This window comes from Balaenoptera borealis (genome assembly GCF_965194805.1).
Source record: "Balaenoptera borealis genome assembly, chromosome: 11".
NCBI lineage: Eukaryota > Metazoa > Chordata > Mammalia > Artiodactyla > Balaenopteridae > Balaenoptera > Balaenoptera borealis.
In genome coordinates this window covers 24,736,625-24,759,196 of record NC_138868.1, presented here as the reverse complement: position 1 = coordinate 24,759,196, position 22,572 = coordinate 24,736,625, and the positions used below count along the sequence as shown (strand labels likewise).

General features: G+C 37.1%; 1 long non-coding RNA gene across 1 annotated transcript in view; it reads right to left on the bottom strand.

Annotated features, from left to right (window-relative positions):
- Window positions 1-708: 708 nt before the first annotated feature.
- The window catches only part of LOC309606582, a 44,637-nt gene continuing 22,773 nt past the window's right edge, over window positions 709-22,572 (bottom strand). The window contains exon 3 of the long non-coding RNA XR_014231958.1: window positions 709-9,723. This is a non-coding gene — a long non-coding RNA (uncharacterized lncRNA). The remainder of the gene's footprint in view (window positions 9,724-22,572) is intronic.

Here is a 22,572-nt window from a genome sequence, read left to right as displayed (position 1 = left end):
AAGATGGTGCTGTCTAGGCAACCATCCTACAGGAGCCTAAGATCAAGGCGACTAGGTTGTCAGCTCCCAGAGAGCATCAGGAAGACACAGGAAATAAACATTGGGAAAGAAAGTTGAGATTGAGTTGTGGGGAGTCTTGAATGCCTGGCCAGGCAGGCTTGACTTTACTCTGAAGACAATGGGGGACCACTGGAGCTTCCTGGGTAGATTTTTGACATGGAGAGAGTTCTGCTTTAGGAAAAGGCATATATGGCTTAATGCCTGAATTTGAGAGCTGACAGCAGGTGGCAGGCATGGAAGCAAGGAGAAGTTTGCAGCCATCCAGACAAAAACTAATGTAGAGACTCAGAAATTTTACACCTAGGCTGTATCAAATAGAAACGAAAACATAGGTCCATTAAAAAACTGTACAGGGCTTCCCTGGTGGCGCAGTGGTTGAGAGTCTGCCTGCCAATGCAGGGGACACGGGTTCGAGCCCTGGTCTGGGAAGATCCCACATGCCGCGGAGCAACTGGGCCCATGAGCCACAATTACTGAGCCTGCACGTCTGGAGCCTGTGCTCCACAACAAGAGAGGCCGCGATAATGAGTGGCCCGCGCACCGCGATGAAGAGTGGCCCCCGCTTGCCACAACTAGAGAAAGCCGTCGCACAGAAATGAAGACCCAACACAGCCAAAAATAAATTAATTAATTAATTAAAAAAAAAAAACTGTACAAAAACATTCATAGTAATTTTATTCACAATGGCCCAAAATAGAAATAACCCAAATAAATGTCCACAATAGTAGAATGGATAAACAAACTTATTCATCCAATGGACATCAATATTTAAAAATGAACAAAACAACATGCAGGAATCTCACAGACGTTATCCTCAGTGGAAAAAAGCCAGACACAAATGAGTATAGAGTGTATGATTCCATTTTTAAGAATTTCTAGAACAGCCAAACTAATCTAAGATCAGAAAATCAGAACCGTGGTTGCTTTGGGGGAGGGGAGAGATTGGGCAGGGACACAAAGAAACTGGGGGGTAGAAAATGTTCCACATCATAATGGAAGCCTGGGTTAAATGGATGTCTCCATTTGACAAATTTGTACAGCAAAGATTTGTGCTGTGTAAATTTTGCTTTAGAAAAAAAATTTTGCTTAGAAAATAATTGTAAAATAATAATAATAATAATTGATTAGGGGATGGAAGATGGCATAATATTGGTAATTGTAGGAGCTGAGTGACAGTTACATAGATGTTCATTACATTATCCTGTTTATTTTGTAGGTGTTTGAGATTTTCCATAAGAAAGTGTTGAAAATAAATAATGGGCTTAGATCAAGGCAGTGGAAAGAGAGAAGCCAGGAGGATGAAAGACATTGTAGGGGTGGGCTCAAAGCATCTTGGAAACTACTTGGAGGCAGGGGGTAGTTTTCAAAGGTGAATGTTGAAAATGATATTTCAGTGGCAGTACCTGTAATGAAGTGAGGAACAGGTTTCAGAGGGAGAGTGGTAGGTCGTTTCAGTGTGAGATGTAGTGATTCTGAAATGCTGGTGGGATGAGCAAATGAAGATGGAAAACGGAAAGGAAGGAAGATGGTGTCCTGCCTTGAGTGTCCTGGTTATTATGTAAAAAGAGTGGTAACTTACTACACACATTAAAAAAAATAATGCGAAGGAGGGAAAAATAACTTAACAACTAGGAGATCATAGAACAGTCCGTTCATTTTTACAGATAAGGAAAGCAAGTTTCAGAGAACTTGTGTCACCTGTTCAAGATTGCACAGCTCTTCAACAATTTCAATTGATTTCTTAGAATTCTGAGCTATTTGATCCCAACTCAGGTGTCATGAGCTATGCTGCTTTATCTCTAGCCCAGTGCTATTTCTGCGGCAGCTCTCCAACTCTTCCATATTTACTGTGGATGGAAACACTTGCTCGCCCCCTGTGCCTGCTTTTCCACCCACATCCATGTAATGAACTCTGGCTACAAGGTACTCAGAGTGGACAGAGGCCACGGCTCCCCCGAATGTGAGCCCAATGCAATACACTATGAAATTCAACCTTGGAAAAATGGCACAAGTGACTTGCTCCTATTGGAAGCCAATCTCGACATCAATTAGGCCCTTTACATTATCTCTGATTCGTGATTACACACATTTTAAAAACACAATTAGTTATGGGCCAGAGCTATGGAAGCCTTTGATTCATAATTGGCCGATTGTTTCCAGAAAATTAAGCAAGGGAACAATAATACTGAGTTGGCTCTACAAGCCCCATTGCAAACACACACCCTAATTCCTGCAGCTGCCCAGGGTTAAAGGGCTTTTTCATTGAATGGCCCCCTACTCACCTCTCCAACCCTCAGTTTTTCAGTATGTATAGGGGGTTATGTCACTCCCTGGCTCAAAACCTCTCAGAAGCTCCCCCACTGTACTTGGGACAATGTCCCAACTCCTTGACATGACCGTGAAGCTCTTCATTCTCTGGTCTCTGTCTCCAGCCTCACTGTGTCCTGGCAACCCTGGCCTTTCAGATCATGGACTCTCAGTAGCACATGCTGCTAACAAACCTATATTCATTCATCTATTCTTTTGCTCATTCATTAATTCATTCTGTGAATATTTCACATGACTTTATTAGGTGCCAGCCCCAGTGCTAGGTACTGGGGATTAAGCGATGAACTGGGGAGTCAAGGAGCTTTCATTCTCAGAGGAAGACATTAATCAAATCATCACACATCTACATGATGACAAATTGTGGACACACAAAGAGTCAGAGAAAGGACATTCCAGACAAAGGAAAGAGCAGGGGCAAAGGTGTTGGGGAGGAGGAGGGCTTGGCAGGAACTGACAACGGCATCACAGTGAAGGAGGAGGAGGTTGGAGAAATAGCAAAGGGCCAAGTCATGCAGTGCCTTGTAATCCAAGGTAAGGAGTTTGAATTTTCTTCAGAAGGTAGGATTTTAAGTAGAAAGGATGACACAGTAACATATGATGTCAAGGGATTTCTGTGGGCTACTGGGTGGAGAGAGAATTAAAGACAAGCAAACAGGGGAAGTGGGAGACCTGTTAGGAGACTCCTAGAGAAGACCAGGTCAGTTGAGAAGTCAAACATCCTGGTTTGCCTGCAACTGAGGGATTCCCTGGGGGTGGAACTTGCAGCACTAAAACCTGAAAAGTCTCAGACAAACCAGGAATATTTAAGTCACCCTCCAGGTAAGACATGATGATGTCTTGAATTACAGGATGACACTAAGTGGAAGGATGTGAATGGTCTAGAAGTAGAGGACTTTTATTGATGAACAGGACAAAAAGGATAGAAAAAAGAAGGACTCACGTTCTGGCTTTTGCAACTAGTTGGTAGAGCCTTCTATTGAGAAAGAAAAGACTATTTGCCATTTCTCTGTCTACCTCAGGGCTTTCTGAGTAGAAAGCAAGTTTACCTAGAAGAATAGCATGAAAGAAGCCACCTCCTCATTGTGTAGTAATTTCCAAAACTTCAGGCAAATCAAGGATGTCTTGCATTAGGGTCAAAGCCATGGTCAGCTAGGAGTTTACTTTGTGTCTTGTTTTCAAAGAGGTCAAAGCAGTTTACAAACTTTTATGACAATCTTCATAAAATCCCATGTGGCACCAACTAAAATACAGGCAAGGAGACAAACAGAGGGAGATGAAACTATCATCATTATCGCTGGTAAAGCCAGTGTCTCACTATGCTCACTGGATAACTGAAAGCAGTTGAAAATGCATCTTCTTGCAGAGACCTGATTCCTCCCTAAAGAGGGCTGTGTGGTGCAATGAGTACAAAATTTGGGCTCCAATCCTCCCTCAGTCACTTACCAGCTGTGTGACCTTGGGCAAGTTACCTAACCCCGTGAGCCTCTATTTTCTTGCCTATAAAGGGAGAATAATTACCTACCTTCCAGGGTTATGATGAAAATTAGAGATAAGGTATGTACCTGCTGTGTAACAGGCTTTCCATAATGGTACCTTTCATTACCTCTGTGCCTCACTCTCCTCATCTGTAAAAGAAGGATGATCACTCTTATATCTACTTGATAGGATTTTTATGAGCATTAAATGAGATTATCCATGTTGAGTGCTTAACATGGCTCCTGGTACACAGAGGGAACTAAATATTATCAATGACTTGCTATTATTAATAGTGGGAAGAGTTGCTACCGGTCTCCTCACTCTCCATTCACTTCTACTCATGACCAATATCATGCTGTGTGGAGCAAGGGCACCCTCACCTTGCACAGAAGTCAGGTTCCAAAGGTAGTATGTAAGGTGAAACTCACAGGTATTCAAAATTCCCCTTGAAAATACTTTCAAGTCTCCCCAGAGTACTGTGTACTTGGTTTTGTGCTTACAACTCTATACCTTAATATTTATGTATAAATGTATAATGCATTCAGCAACTTACAGTACATAATAAAAATTATGTATGCAAAATTTGCTTTTACAATGTCACACAGTATTTTAATATTTTTGCCAAGCATGAGTAGTTGAATTCCTATGGGTTAAATCATGTGTGATGTGATGCCACTGTGATCATCAAGAGTAAGAGTTTTTGCAAAGCTAGTGCTTTTCTCTCCAAATCTAGAGACAATGGCTATAGTATTTCCTAATGCTACCATAGTCACAATTAAAAATGTAAATAAGCACATAATTCATTCAGCTAACCAAGTACGATAAAAAGCTATATCCATCAGCGTTTATTCAGCAACATTTATTGATATATAATAAATCAGCAGGTAATACATGCCAGACACTGTGCTAAATCCTTTACCTGTATTTGTGAGAAGCAGCATAGCCCTATGGTTGATGCTCTTGAATTAATTACTTGGGTTCCAATCCTGGCTCCACTATTTACTAGCTGCGTGTGAGCAGGTGCTTATCCCATCTGAACCTCAATTTTCTAATCTGCAGTATGGAGATAATAAGGTATCTGATTCATCAGGTTGTTTATAATGGATTAATAATTAATGCAAAGTGCCTTGAATAATGTTTAGTCTATAGGAGGCACTCAGATATTAGCTTCTGTTATCAGTACTTCATCTGTACATTAAAACTATGAGGTAGGAACTATTCCTTTCACAATTTTATATGCAAGTCTCCTAGGACAGAAAGTTTATATAATAATGTTTAGTTAGTATTTACTACAAACCCAAGACATTCTTAGTGGTTTATATAGGTTCCCTCACTTACAGCAACCCCAGGATGTAGGTGCTGTATCAATCTCACTTTTCAGATGAAGATACCAAGGCTCAGAGGGATCATCAATGAAATCTAAGGAATGGTTTGGAGAAATGCCCACTTGAATTTCTAAACGAGGGGCTAGAACCAGTGCTTATTCCATAAGTAGCCCTTTTCAGTGTATCTTCATTCTGGATCAAAAGAGATCATCTTCCTTTAAAATTGCTCTGTCCCCTCACCTCTACTGTTCTTTGCCTGACTGGTATATGTGTATAGTGTGGTGAAATCAGTGGTTTATTCACTCCTTCAACAAGTTTATTGCAAGCCTGCTATGCCAGCTGCTAGGGACACTGCAACCAAAGATCTGCTCCCTGTCTACACTTGCACCAGCACATTAGGAGACTGAGAGAGAACAACAATTTCCCACAAAGCATTTATCCACACATAATCTCTTGAGATGCCTGCTGGGAGAGGTTTCCGTGGTATTCATTACCCAGCTCCTAAGACATTGACCACATGAGCTCCTCCTAAGAGCTAACTGCTCAACGGGCTCTGATTAGCTCTCCAACCAAGAGAGACCTGTCTTAGATGATAGAACATTTCAACAAGGGGAAACACAGATAAGCATGATGTGTTAGAACTTGTGGTGGAGGCTTAATCATTTGATTTTTCTCTACTTCTGCAGAATGATTTTTTAATATCTTCAGGTTAAACTGGTTCACCTGACTTGCTCTGATCTGCATCTATGCTTCCAGGTTATTGACTAACAAACAAGTCAGGGCAGCAGTACAGGGTTCTGGTCAACCCGGAAGTGTCAGCAAAATATCTGAGTTTTCACATAAATGGTATTAGTATTTTTCCCAAAACTATACGTTGTGGTTATTAGAGCACCAAACCAGAAGTGTGGAGAGTTCAGCTGAAGTCTTGGTTTGCCTTAAAAAATCATGTGACCTTAAGTGGGCCATTGACCTTCAGCAGCCTCAGTTTGGTTTTTTCCCATTAGAGTTAATCAGCTGCTGGGTCCCTCTCAAGACTAATATTCTATGATTCTTGGATTTGATTTCTAAGAATGTCCTAGTCCCCTGGAAACCCCCACTATGGGGTTTAACTTCATATATTACTGACAGAATTAGACTTCTGTGCTCTAGTAGCTAGGAAGAGAAATGTGGAAAGTACTCTAAAGCTAGGAAAACTGCACATAAACTTCTCATTCGTTGGTAAGGAAGGAGATTTTTTTTTCCTATACTGGTTACAATGGTGACTATTTTTATTTTCCTCATCATAAGATGTTCTGGGAATACCCTTGAGTCCAAACAACTAGAAAGGTGAAGGCATTTTTTAACATTGGCAACCCAACCTACCACTGGGTGCCAGAGAACACGGGCACTTTCTCTGACCAAGAGGTGTGAGACTAGCCAGGTAGCCAAGGCTACTCCCATCAGGTTCTTCTTCCTCCCCTGCTTCACTCTTCCAAACATAATCAGTAACCACAAGAGCATGGCAAAGGTGTTAAGTAGGTATTTTGGAGCCCAGGATTCTAAGAACTGTACCAAGCTTCTACCAGGACTGTTTTCAGAGCCAAACCAACAGGAAATGACTTTTTCTGTTCCCACTCCACCAAAAAAAAAATAAAAGAAAAATTGCCAAACCTGGTTTGGCATGTGACCACAGTAATGCCAAAGAAAAGAGGTGTGGCTGAAAGGAGAAGGCAATGAAACTGAAGCCATTACCCATACCCCTACCCCTACAATACACACACACACACACACACACACACACACACACACACACACACACACTCTGCTGCTCCATTTCTTTCCCCAGTTTGCCCAATGGACAGTTATATCAGTATTAAGCTCAGCAAAGTAAAACTTTGAGAACTCAGAATTTCCCTTAGTTGAGGCCCTAAAGCTTAGGAAATAATTCCATTCATTGCCATTGAACTCTGGAAAAGGACTCTCTCTCTTAATTTCTGCCAAAGAAAACAACAAATCTCTTCTCTGCAACTCTCTTAATTTCCTGCCAAATAAAACAGTCACTCTTTTTCCCAAACTCTAAACTCCAGTGTCAAACGTGTTTGTGAAGATGAGGTTAACAGTTTGTAAATTTGAATTTCAAGTGGGTTATTCATGAATCAATAGAAACAAAACTTCATAAATTGATTGTTTTGCTCTTAGATGACATTGAGTACCTTGGTCCTTGGGGGGGGTCTTATGATCTAAACAATACAGGGAATATTCATTAAGTGAAATTCAGATTATAACCAATTATTTTCCATTGTGTATTTTTCCCCACAGATTATATATTTTTAAAATTAAAACAGCAATTATTGGCTTTAAATAAATGTCAACAGAAAAATCATTAACAATTATACTTGTGATGCCAACCTTTTTATAAGAAATATTAACTTGAGAATAGGAGGCAGTGCTAAATAGCTAAAAGACCAGAATATTCAAAATCTCAGTACAGAGCCAGCTCTGCAAAAATCAGTGTGTAACTTCAGCTAAAATATAATTTGTTTGGGCTTTCTTTGACCTTTATTCATCTGTAAATAAAAGATTTGGGCTGGATAGTTTCTAAGTTTATTTTAAAAATCTAAGTTTCAATGACTATTTTAATTATAATTGGTGTTTTTCTTGCTGCCTTTTACCATCAGTAACTGTCACTTAGGCTAATCCTGACCTTATACCAGACATTGATTAAAATTCTTTTTGCTAACACATCTTTTGGTATGTAATAACAATGGGATAAAACTTTGGGACTTCAGGCCAGCTTAGTATCAAAAGCCCTTCCCAATGATATCCCCTAAGATCTGACAGTTTCTAACAGCTTCTGGGTAGGGTACTTTTATTTAAGCAATCAGCCCTGTATCTGCTCTCCCACATGGGCTATTACTGAAATGTGTGCAGAGGAGTTTCAGGTCCTTCCTGGCTCCTCCTTACCTCCAACTGCAGGGCTGCAAGAGAGACAGAAAGAGAGAGAGAGAGAAACAGAGACAGAGACAGAAAGAGAGACAGAGACAGAGAGTGAGACTGTCAACCATACACAGGTACAGAGAAAGCAATAGACACATAGGAGGGATTGTTCTGCACTGCAAAACTCTGTGACAACATTTTCCAGTCATAAGTGGTAACTTTCTACTCCTTTTTAATAAATAACTACTGTCAGCTTTTCAATATGCCTTAAACTAGGAGCTGTTGGTCAGGTATTAAATGAAACAAATATATTGGGTGTCTCTTACACACCCAGTATATTTAATCTACCAGTTTTAAAAACTTTATGAGTAAGAGAATATTTCTCAGAAGCTACTCCTAGAAGGAAATTGCGCTTTCTGTGACAATACATTTAAATATAGTAAACAATTTTTTTTCTAATGTTAAAAGTAATTCGTGCTCATTATAGAAAATTCAAAAAATACAGAAAAGTCTGAATAAGGAAAACTAAAACTACATGTACCCAGTATGGGATTAATAGATACCCACCACTATATACACAATAGATAAACAATAAGGATTTACTGTATAGAACAGGGAACTATATTCAATATATTATAATAACCTATAATGGAAAAGAATCTGAAAAAGAAGATATTCTTTATATATATATGAATTACATGTGTCAGAATACTGGGGGTTTTTACCTTAACAATTTGGTGTGAATGCATGCAAATACCTGTATAGGTTATGTATGTTATATATTTACCTGTATTTTCATAGTTGAGATCATGCTGGGGCTATAGTTCTCAGTGATTCAATGATGACACATTCACCCATTTCCTTCAGAATGTCACATAAAGCAAGGCTTGCTGCTGACACGTTAAGGCTGAGAGAGTGAGGGGCAGTGTCCGGAGTTGGCTGTCTCTGGGGAATTTCCTTGTACCAGGTGCTTTGGTAATCTCACAGATTCCATTGATTATAGGTACCACATATCACAATTTTCCATGCTTCCAGGACAGATATGATGTTACCCAGACCCCTTCAAAGAAACGTTCCTAAACAAAGACTACATTTGTATCTGTTTAATACAACACGACTTTGCAAATGCTTTCAAATCTTTTCTGAAATGAGTTCTTGACAACTTTGCAAGTACAATAGTATCAGAACACCTCAAGTTTAGCCAGCCAAAAAGATCTTTCCAATCCTTTTACTTAATGTACATTCAAAATTATATAGGAATCTATATCACATGAAATAGTGATTAATTCCAACTTTGATGCAGCAGGTGGGGGAAGGTCTGTGTCTTCATTGAATTGAATTCCGTGTTTCCTTTCTGTGTCTTCATTGAATTGAATTCCATGTTTCCTTATCACAAACTGTTAGAGGGCATGCGCAGAGCCTGCTTGGTGATGGCATTCTCCTTAGCACCCAGCTCCATTCCTCAGAAAGGATAGTTGAATTGATTTTAATATGCTCACCAAGGAGAGAACTGTTAATGCTATCACCAAATATCCTACAGCCGCTGTTTGATTCCATCTCGGGAAACAGCCTCAAGGCAGGTGGAAGTACCAACATAGCATGAGATGGGTGAAGAAACCTGGAGAAGAAAGGACTTGCCTTAGAATCACAGCAGGAGGCTTAGGGTTAGAATGCAGAATTTAGGGTCAGTACTTTATCTCATCTAGTCACCATGTCCCTTGCTCCATTGAACATTTTGGAACCATCCTGAAGAGTTCTGTTCGCTTTTCCATTTTGTTTATGAAACTTTTGAATTTGGTTATTTCATTAATTTCAGAAACATTTATTGAGGACCTAATATGTGCACAGTATATGAAAAGTAGTTCATATAGTCTGTAGCTTGACATATATACAATATAAGTCGGGCAGAACTGAATTCAAACCTTAGCTCTCCTTTTTACTAATTTATTACTTTAGGCAAGAGAATTGGTCTCTCTGTGCCTCAGTTTCCTCATATGTAAAATGAGAATAGTAGCAGTCTATCTTCCTCAGCATTGTTACAAGAGTAATCTGTTGTTATTATCATTATTTTTTGTATCATAGCTTGTGCTAGACATCATGAATGGTACCAAAATATTCAGCTATCAATCCCAGAAGAGTGGACCCCTTATGAACTGAAAGAAATTAAAAACCAAATGGGGTGGTGTGTGCTGTATGAATTCAGAGAAGGGAGAGTAAGTAAGGGCTCAGGTAATCAAAAAAAGGTTTCATGGAGAAGAAGAAACTTCAGTTGTATTATAGAAAAGAAAGTATGTGATTTGGTTGAGAAGAGTGTCTATAGCAAGGAATAAGTTTGAAGCCAGAATGGGGAAAGATTGACTACCCAACTAATGATATTAGTTTTCCATTCATTCATTCACTTATTTGTTGCCTTGGTGATACAATCGTAAGCAAGGCATGGTCCATTTCTCTTTATAGTCTTATGGAAATAAACAAAGATCAACCAAATGAAAAAAGTAAAGGCTATTTATCCTGAGCTTGCTAGAGCAAGGGAGTCAGCCGCATTTTGGCAGAAACTCAAAGGCCGGTAGGGAAGTGGGAAAGCTTTAGAGTGGAAAGAAAGGAAGACTTCATGTATGGCCTGATTGGAGGTTGTTAGCATGGGGAAGCTATAGGCCCACAAACTAGAAGCAGGGCATCCTATATAATTGGTTAGGGGTGCATATTTGGCTTCCTTTGATTAGTCCTAAGTTAGAAGGGACTTAAAAATTAGAGAAGCTGGGACTTCCCTGGTGGCACAGTGGTTAAGAATCCGCCTGCCAATGCAGGGGACACAGGTTCAAGCCCCGGTCCTGGAAGATCCCACATGTCGCAGAGCAACTAAGGCTGTGCGCCACACTACTGAGCCTGCACTCTAGAGCCCGCGAGCCACAACTACTGAGCCTGCGTGCTGCAGCTACTGAAGCCCATGCTCCTAGAGCCTGTGCTCAGCAACAAGAGAAGCCACCACAATAAGAAGCCCGCACGCTGCAACGAAGAGTAGCCCCCGCTTGCCGCAACTAGAGAAAGCCTGTGTGCAGCAACGAAGAGCCAATACAGCCAAAAAAAAAAAAAAAAAAATTAGAGAAGCGGTCAGTTATTAATCAATCAGCATTTGGGGCCCATTGTCACAGAAATATTGTTCAGCTCCCTGGATTGTCATTGGAAGTAGCAATCCGGCTTCCTGCAAGTCTGACTTAAAGCAGGCTGGTTTCCTGGGTTGTTTATTGTAGATAAGGGGGTTGGTTGCTGCAGGTTGTGAGTCCAAGTTCTATTTTTATGATGCTGTGGCTATTGTCCATTTGTATATTCAGTCTAGTGGAGAAATAAACTAAAAAAGATTGTAGGAACAGGAGCAAAACAAAAGAGATTAGACTATTATAAACACAGTGAGAACTGGGTTAGGGAATGCCTTTTAAATAAAGTAGCCAGGGAAGATGTTTCTGTGGAGGTGGCAACTATGCAGGGATCTTAAAAGATGAGAAAGAGCCAGCCATCTAAGGAGCATATGGAGAAGCATTCCACACAAAGGGCCAGAGAAAATACTCGGAGCCAGAATGAGCAGAAAGGGTGTGTGATGTTCAAAGACATGAAAGGAGATCAGTGCAGCCAGACAAGAGTAAGCAAGGGGACAGTGTATGACATGAGGTTTGAGAAATAGGCAAGATTCAGGTCAGATAGAATTTTGTATGCCATGATGAATAATAGATTCCATGCATTCAGGGAGCTTAAGCAGAGAGATAATTAAGGAAGCCACTGCAGTAATCCAAGTAAAAGATGGTGGTCATGGTCTTGATTAAGGTAATGGGAAATAGAGATGAAAAGGAGTCAGTCCCTTGAGATGTCTTGAAGAAAGGACAAAGAGGACTTCCTGATAGCCTGAAGATGGAAGCAACAGGGGGTGGAGATAAAGGGAGGAAACAAAGAAAATTCCAATGATTGTGGCACTTACTGAGGTGGGGATACTGGATAAAGAGAGAAAACAGGTTTTTAGGGGAGAGGGAAATCAAGTTTAATTTAGATATTGAGGTACTGAGAAAGGCATTAGTGTAATAAATGCCGTCTAGAGAGACAGGATACAGGATAGGTAGGTTCAAAAGACATGGGCTGAACTTCTGTTGATAGTCCATGCCTCATTTAGTTGAACAAATGATACCCAAATAAAGAACAGGGAAGAAAGAAAGACACGAGCTACAAAATTGAAGCTGGAGATAAACTCCAGCTGGGAATATCTGGCCCCAAGGTTTCTGGTCAGTTTAGTTAAAAAACTGAACAACAGAAAAGTGGAATTGCTTGGCATTGTGTGGTCCAATTACCTGGTCTATTGGCTGCACTTGGAGTGTCATTTGGTGATACAGTCAAATGCAAGACATGGTCCATTCCTGCTTGTAGCCTAGTCAAGATGAGAAGAAGTAGCTGGGTTCAGGTGAGCTAGTAGTCATTAAGAGTGAAAACTCTCTCAGCTGTTGACCTTGCTTTCTACTTCATGGAGAAAAGAAAAGCAATCAGAAGAAAATATCCAGATGCCCACCACAGCACCTACCAGCTGCTGGCATCTAGACCCATATATTGTGCCCTCCCTCCTGTTATAAAGAATATCATCCATAAAGAATATCATCCATGCTCCATTCTGAAGCAGTACCTCCAACTGTGTGCACAAATTCAGGGACACTGTTCCATAAATTCTCTTCTCTCATTATTGGACTATTCTCATCAATGAACAAACTCACTGCTCTTGCTTCCATCATCAAAAAATAGTTGCAAGATAAAATTTAAAAGCTTCACTTCACAGTGATTTTACTTCCCCTGCCAGCAAATGTCCCATTTCATGCTCTCATTTTCAGCAAAACTCCTTGAGAGATTTGTCTCTTTTTTTGATGTCTACAATTCCTCTCTTACCATTCTCTTTATTTTTCCTTTGCTCAGGTATATTGAAATATAATTTACATACTGTAAAATTCACCCTTTAAAGTACACATTTCCATGAGTTTTGACAAATGTAAATAGTCATGTAGCCACCATCACAATCTAAAATACATAATATATCCATTACTTCAAAAGGTCTTTTGTGCCCCTTCACATTCAACCCCTTCTCCCCATCCTCACCCTTAGTGACCACTGTTCTGATATTTGTCCCTATATTTTTGCCTTTTCCAGAATGTCATATAAATGTATTCCTACAGTCCTACAACCTTATGTGTACAGTGTGTTTCTCTTTGCACAATGCTTTTGAGATTTATCTGTTTTGCTGCATGTATCATTAGCTTGTTCCTTTACATTGCTGAGTAGGGTTCAAGTGTGCAGATGTACCAAAATTTGTTTATCCATTAACCAGTAAATAGACATTTGGATTGTTTCCTGTTTGGGGCAATTATGGAGAAAGCCTACACAAATATTTACATTTGCAGGTCTTTGCAAATATTCCTTCCAGTCGATGGCTTGCATATTTATTAGCATTCTCTTTCAAAGAGAAAAACTTTTAATTTTTTTTTTTATAAATTTATTTATTTTATTTATTTATTTTTGGCTGCATTGGGTCTTCGTTGCTGTACGCAGGCTTTCTCTAGTTGCAGTGAGCAGGGGTTACTCTTCGTTGTGGTGCATGGGCTTCTCATTTCAGTGGCTTCCCTTGTTGCAGAGCACAGGCTCTAGATGCACGGGCTCAGTAGTTGTAGCTCGGGGTTCTAGAGTTCAGGCTCAGTAGTTGTGGCACACGGGCTTTGTTGCTCTGTGGCATGTGGGATCTCCCCGGACCAGGGCTCGAACCCATGTCCCCTGCATTGGCAGGTGGATTCTTAACCATTGCGCCACCAGGGAAGTCAGAAACTTTAAATTCTGATTATAAAAAATTTATCAATTTTTTTATAGTTTTTGTTTTTTGTGTCATATCTAAGAAATCTTTGTGTAACTCAGCATCACAAAAATCTCTTACATTTTCTTCTAAAATTTTTATCATTATAACTCTGATATTTATGTCTCTGATCCACTCAAAGTTAATTTTTTGTAAATGATAAAATAAGAGTAGAAATTCAATGTTTCTGCATATGAAGGTCCAATAGTTTCTGCACCATTGACTGAAAAGGCTATTCTTTCCTCACAAATTACTTTGGCATCTTTGTCAAAAATTAATTTTCCATAGATATATGTCTATTTCTGTTCTTTTTTCCATATGTTTATCTTTATGCCCAGAAGAAATTATTTTAATTACTATAGCTTAATAGTAAGTCTTGAAATTAGATAATGTGAGTCCTCCAATTTGGTTTTTTATTCTAAAATTGTTTCAGTAATTTTAGATCCTTTACTACTTATTATACAATTTAGAATCAGATTGTCATTTTGTATAAAAAATAGCCTCCTGGGATTCTGATTGGGATTACATTGAATCTATAGGTCAAATTAAAAGGAACTGATATTGTAATAATAATAAATCTTCTGATCCATGAACTTGGTACAGCTCTGCCTTTATTTGAGATTGTGTTTAATTTTTCTCAGAAATGTTTTGTAATTTGCAGCATACAAATTTTGCATGTATTTTGTTTGACATATCTCTAAATATTTCATGCTTTTTGATGTTACCATAAATGGTATCATGCTTTAATTTCAATTTTCATTTGTTTTTGCTAGTACATAAAAATAAAATTGATTTTTATATGTTGACCTTGCATCTTATGACCTCTTATAAACTCAGTTGTTAGTCTTACTGGGTTTTTTGTAGATTCTTTTGGATTTTTTACACACATAATTGTGTTGTCTGCAAATAAAGATAGCTTTCTTTCTTTCCAATCTGCATACCATTTATATCTTTTTCACTGTTTTGGACCTCCAGTAAAATGTTAGCTAGAAGAAGTGAGAGTAAATATTTTTGCCATATTCCTATATCTATTAAATTTTTTGAAATAATTATTAAAAATCTTTCTACACACACAAAAACCCTCCATGCTTATTTGGTTTTGCTGTTGAAATTTACCTAACATTTAAGGAAGAAATGAAACCAATTTTACAGAAACTCTTAGTCATTCAAAATTAAGTTGTCTGAGAGTATTTAGTAGATACCTTTTATCAAGCTGAGGAAATTTCCTTCTATTCTTAGTTTGCTGAGCTTTTTAAAAATGATTTTATTAAATCATTTTTCTACATCTATTGGTATGATCACATGGTTTTTCATTTTCAGGTTATTAATTGATTGATTTTTAAAAAAGAATGTTGAGCCAACCTTACATACCTGGGATAAACACAATTTGATCATAATGTATTATCTTTTTATATATTCTGGATTTGATTTGCTAAAATTTTCCTGAGGATTTTATGTTGCCTTGGTCTGTAATTTTCTTTTCTTATAATATTTTTCTGGTTTAGGTTATCAGGGTAATTCTGACCTTAATAAATGACTTCAGACATGATCATTTCTCTTCTATTTTTTGAAAGTGTTTATGAATAATTGGTTTTATTTCTTCCTTAGGAGTTTAGGAGATTTTACCAATAAAACCATCTGAGCTTAGAGTTTCTTTGGGAAAGGTTTTTAACAATGAATTCCGATTCCTTAATAGATATACCCCTATACAGTTTATCCATTTCTTCTTAAGTAATCTATGGAAGTTTGTATCTTTTGAGTAATTTATGCATTTCATCTAACTTATCAAATTTATTGGCATCAAGGTCATAATATTATTATCCTCTTAATGTTTATAGGATATGTTGTGATAGCCTCTCTTTCGTTCTTAATATGTTCTCTCTCAGTCAGACTGGAGGTTTATTTATTTTACTGATATTTTGAAAGAACAAGTTTTTGGTTTCATTGATTTTCTCTACTGTTTTCCTGTTTTCTATTTCATTGATTTATGCTTTTATCTTTATTCTTTCTTTCCTTCTACATGCTTTGGGTTGATTTACTCTTTTTCTAGTTACTTAATGTATAGCCTGGAATATTGTTTTGAAACCTTTTTTTCCCCCTAGAATGAGCATTTGATGCTATAAATTTCCCACTGAAATTTGCACTGATAGCCTGCATATCACAGATTTTGATATATTATTTAAAAATTTTTGTTCCATTCAAAATATATTCTGATTTCTCTTATGATTATTTTAATTTAACCCATGAGTTTTTTAAGAAGTATGTAATTTAATTTCTAAATATTAGAGTATTTTCCAAATATCATCTGTTATTTATTTCTAATATAATTCCCCATGGTGGAGAACATATTTTATGTAATTTCAATCCCTTTACATTTGCTGAGATTTGTTTTATAATCTATAATATGGACTGTCTTGGTGAATATCCTAGGTACACTTGAAAAATATGTATATTCTGCTACTATTTGGAGGAATGTTCTAGAAATGTTCATTATGTCAATTTGTTGTTCAACTCTTCAATATCTTTGCTGGTTCTTGTCTACTTATTCAATTAATTGCTATGAGGGGGTGTTAAAGTCCCCAAATATAGTTGTATATTTGTCTATTTATCCTCTTAATTCTATCATTTTTTTCTGTATGTATTTTGAAGCTCTACTACTGAATGATATTAAGATTCTAATTTTAATGATCAGGGCAACCACTAAGAAAATAACTGAAAAAAATATATGTAGTAAAAAAATAACAAGGGAATTAAAATAATACACTAGTAAAAATTTATTTAACACAAAAGAAGGTGGTAATTGAGAACAGAAGAACAAAAAGGCATATGAAATATTTAAAAAATAGCAAAATGGCACAAATGACACAAAAACAGCAAAATTGCACCAAATGTAAATGGATTAAACACTCCAGTCAATAGGCAGATATTGCAGAATACATTTAAAATGATATGACTGTATGCTGTCTGTAAAAGATCCACTTTAGATTCAAAGATACAAATAGATTAAAAGTAAAAAGATTAAAAAGATGTACCATGCAAACAGTAAACAAAAGAGAGCTGGAGTGACTATACTAATATCAGACCAAATGGACATTAAGACAAGAATTGCTACTAGAGGGGGAAAAAAGGACATTTTATAACGATAAAATTGTCAATAATAATAAAATTGTCAGTCTATCAAGAAGATAGTGTCATGTAAGAATCTATTGTAATCATGTGTGTACCTAACAACAGAGTCCCAAAATACATGAAGCAAAACCAGACAAAACTGAAAGGAGAAATAAACAATTCAACAATAACAGTTGAAAAAATCTAATGCCCCACTTCAGTAACAGAACAAGTAGACAGAAGATCAACAAAGAAATAGAAGAGTTGAAAAACAATAAAACCAACTAGTTCTAACAGACATATATAGAATACTTCATCCAATGACAGCAGAAAACACATACTCCTCAAGTGTACATGAAGCATTCTCCAGGATAGACCATGTCTGAGACCATAAAACAAGTCTCAATAAGTTCAAAAGAATAAAAATTATACAATGTACATTCTCTATCCACACTGCAATGACTTTAGAAATAAACAACCAGAGGAAATTTGGGAAATTCACAAATATGTGGCAGTAAAGCAGCATTCTCTTAAATAAACAATAGATCAAAGAAAACTTACAAAGAAAATTAGGAAATACTTTGAGAGGAATGGAAATGAAACACATCATAAAACTCATGGGATTCAACTAAAGGAACACTTAGAGGGAAATGTATAGTTGCAAATGTCAATATTAAAAAGAAAAAGAAAAATCTCAAACCAATAAACTCTACCTGAAAAAAACTAGGAAAAGAAGAGAAAACTAAATTTAAACAAACAGAAGAAAAGAAACAATAAAGATTAAAGTGTAAGCAAATAAAATGGAGAATAGAAAAGCGATAGAGAAATCAACAAAACCAAAAGTTGTTTCTTTGAAAAGGTCAACAAAATTTATAAACCTCTAACTTCACTGACCAGGAAAAAAAATGAGATAAGACTCAAATTATTAAAATCAGGAATGAAAGAGGAGATACTACTACTGACCTTATAAGGGAAAAAGGATTATAAGAGATTACTGTAAGCAACCATATGTCAACCAATTAGATCACTTAGATAAAATGGAAAAAAAATCCTAGAAGGACATAAGCTAATGAAACTGAGCGGAGAAGAAATAGAAAATTTGAATAACCCTATTCACTTTGCTTCATAAGTGAATTCTACCAAACATTTAAACTCTTCCAAAAAATAGAAGAGGAGGGAACACTTTCCAACTCATTCCATGAGGACAGTATCACCTTGATAACAAAACCAGACAGAACTTCAAAAGGAAAAAAACAAAAACTTGGCACAAAAATTCCCCAGGTTAATATTAGAACTGAACCCAGCAACATATAAAACCATGCTCAAGTGGCATTTTTCTCAGGACCACAGGTTTGTTTAACATCCAAATGCCAATGTATTAATAGAATAAAGGACAAAAATACCTACCATCTCAATAAATTCAGAAAAAGTATTTGACAAGATCCAACACTGCTTCATGATTAAAAACACTCAACAAACTAGGAATTTTCCTCAACTAGACAAAGAATACCTATGAAAAACCCACAGCTAACATCATACTTAACGGAAAATGACTGATGCTTTCTCCCTAAGAGCAAGAACAAGACAAGGATATCTGCTCTTGTGACTTCTATTCAACATTGTACTGGAGGTTCTATTCAAGGCAGTTAGTCAAGAAAAAGAAATTAAAGGTACCCGTATTGGAAAGGAAGAAGAAAAAATATTTCTATTTGCAGATTACATGATCCAGTACATAGAAAATCCTCAAGAATCCACTAAAAACTATTAGAATTAATAAACAGATTTAACAATGTGGCAGTATATACAAGCTCAATATACAAAATTCATTTGCATTGTTATACACTAGCAGTGAACAATCCAAAAATGAAATTAATAATCCCATTTACAACTGCAACTCTGAATCATCAGGGCTTTGACAGTCTATGCACATTTATTTCATTTAAAAAAAGTAAAAGAAAAAGAAATTCCATTTACAATAGCATCAAAAAGAAGAAAATACCTAGAAATAAATTTAACAAAAGAAGTTCAAGACTTTATTCTGAAAACTATAAAACATTGTGGAAAGAAATTTTTTAAAATGAAAAGACATTCTGTATTGATGAACTTTAAAATTTAATATGCTAAGATGGCAATACTACTCACACTGATCTACAGATTCAATGCAATCCCTATCAAAATTTCAGCTGTCTTCTTTGCAGAAATAGACAAGCTGATCTTAGAATCCATATGGAAGCACAAGAGATCCAGGATAGCTAGGACAATCTTAAAAAAGAAGAACAAAGTTGGGACTTCCCTGGCAGTCCAGTGGTTAACACTCTGCGCTTCCATTGCAGGGGACATGGGTTAGATCCCTCATCAGGGAAGTAAGATCCCACTTGCCACACAGTGTGGCAAAACAAAACAAAACAAACAAACAAACAAAAACAAAAACAAAAAAAGCCAAAAAAGAACAAAGTTGAAGAACTCACACTGTCCAATTTCCAAACTTACTACAAAGCTGCAGTAGTCAAGACAGTGTGGTACTGGCATAAAGATAGACATAGAAATCAATGGAATACAATTTAGAGTCAAGAGATAGACTCACATTTATGGTCAATTGATTTTCAACAAGGGCAACAAAATCAATGAAGAAAGAATAGGCTTTTCAACAAATAGTCCTAGAACAACTGGATATCCACCTGCAAAAGATAGAAAATTGAATGGTCCAAATGGATTCCTACTTTCCACCATACACAAAAATCAACTCAAAATGGATGATAGATCTAAATATAAGAGGTCTAAACTGTACACCTTTAAAACTATAAAACTAGATAAAATATAAGAATAAATCTTCATGACCTTGCGTTAGATGATAGTTTCTTAGATATACCACCAAAAGTACAAGCAACAAAAGAAAAAAATAGATAAATTGGACTTCATCAGAATAAAAACTTTTGTGCTTCAAAGGACACTGCCAAGAAAGTGAAAAGACAACCTGTAGATGGAGAGAAAATATTTACAAAACATAAAGCTACCAAGGGACATGCATCTGAATATATAAATAACTCTTACAACTCAACAATAAAAAGACAACCCAATTAAGAAATGAACAGAGTTTGAATAGACATTTTTCCAAAGAAGACACACAAACGCCAATAAGCACACGAAAAGATTTTCAACATCATAAGTCATTAGGGAAATTCAAATAAAAACTGCAATGAGATGTGGCTCACATCCACAGGATAGCTATAATTGTAACAAGTGTTGGTGAGGATGTAGAGAAATTGGAACCTTCATACATTGCTGGTGGGAATGTAAAGTGTTGTAGCCACTTTGGAAAACTGCCCAGCAGTTCCTCAATAGTTTAAACATAGAGTTTCCATATGAGGCTACCATATGAAACTCCTAGATGTATATCCAGGAGAATCAAAAACATATATTCGTACAAAAACTTGTACACAAATGCTCATATCAGCATTTTTCATAGCCATAAATGAAAACAACCTGAAAGTCCATCAACTGATGAATGGATATGCAATATATGGCATATCCATACAATAAAATATGATTTGACAATAAAAAGGAATGAAGTACTGATACATGCTACCACTTGGGTCACCCTGGAAAACATTATGCTAAGTGAAAGAAGCCATTCACAAAAACCACATTTTGTATGATTCTGTTCATATGAAATATCTAGAATAGGCAAATGATAGAGGCATTAAAAAAAAAAAAACAGTGGTTGCCAGGATCTGGAAGGATGAGGGTTCGGCAGGAACAGGGGATGACTACTAATGCGTTCAGGGTTTCTCTTTGATGGAAATGTTCTAAAATTAGATTGCGGTGATGGTTGCACAGCTCTTGAAATATGCTAACAAGCACTGAACTTTACACTACAGATGGGTAAATGATTTAGTGTAGTATGTAAATTATATCTTACTAAAGCAGTTTAAAAAAATATTTTGAGTCATTCTTGATTTCTCTCTTTCTTTCACACTCCATGTCCCATTTTAAGGAAATCCTGTTGGCTACTGTACCTTCAAAATATAACCTGAATCCAACTACCTCTTGACTCTTTCACCTCTCTCATGATGGTTTAAACCACATCATGTCTCATGAACTTCTGCAGTAGCTTCCAAGAGTTCTCGTTGTTTTTATCCTTGTCCTCCTACAATCTCAAACAATAGGCAGTGTGATCCTTACAAAATTTAAGTCAGATCATGTCACTTCTCTGCTCAAAGCCACACAATGATTAACAAAATCCAGCACAAGAAAAACTGTAGGTCAAACTGACCAAGTATGTCAACAGACAAACTATAAGGGAAAGAAAGGGATGGAGGAGACTTGTGGGTTAACAGAGACTTAAAGGAAGTATTAAGATTAAACTATTAGTGACTAGAGATGAGATGCAAACTTGGGTGATAAAACACAGAGAAACCAAATGAGTGATTAATAGAAAAGTCAGGATGGTGGTTACATTTGGACAGAGGCAGGGGACTCTGATTGGGACAGAGCCCATGAAAGGGCTTCTGAGGAGACTGACATATTTCCTTGTTGACTTGGAAGGTGGTTAAAAGTGTATAGGCCTCATAATAATTTGTAATAATAAGCTGTACATTTGTTTTCTGTATCTTTTATTTTACAACAAATAGGTTAAAAACACAAACTCTGCAATGGTTCCCCATATCCCTTGATAAAAAGCCAAGTCTTAAAACAGGATTTTTGATTAACACCCTCGACCCCTCCAAGTCTTTGCTCACAGCTAACGTTCTCAATGAGGGGTACCTTGTTGACTATTCAATATGGCTATCTCCCTCCCTACCTTAAAATGCTGATCCCTTTAACCTTTTACTTTTTCTGCTTTCCATAATCTACATCATCTTCTATTGTACAATATAGAGTTCACTTAATTATTGTGCCTGTTCTCTTAATTTGTGGTCTGTCACCCCAGTAGAATGTAAACTCCATGAGAGCAGGAACTTTATCTGTCTTATTCACAAATGCATCTTACAAGATAAGGCAAGGCTAAGGCCAAAACCTGAGTGACCTGACTGGTAAAGCTACAATGAGCCTCTTTTAGATTTAGACAGTGCATACATGCTGCAAAGAAGAATAATGCAAAGGTGCCAGGTCCCCATGATCCTTGTCCCACACTCCAAAAAGGATAACCCTGAAAATAAAGGGGCTTGATGGATACAGTGTGAGTTGTGGGGTACCCTGTCCCTGAGAAGCTGAGTCTAGACTGTAGCCAAGCAGTTTTATATTCTGTAACTCTAGTCTGAGGAGGGCATGGCAGAAAGCCCCATACCTCATCAGAACCCAGGAAGTGATGAGAAATGGTCTCATGGTAGCCTCCCATGGGAGATAGAAAGGTGAAGGGAGATGGCCTCGGAGCAGATCTTCCCAACCTTCATATGCTCTTGTGGTCCAGGAGCAGCTGAATAAGCTTGGGCATATAGGTGTTATATAAGTGAATGTTATGAATCTTATATTCATATTTTATATTTGAAT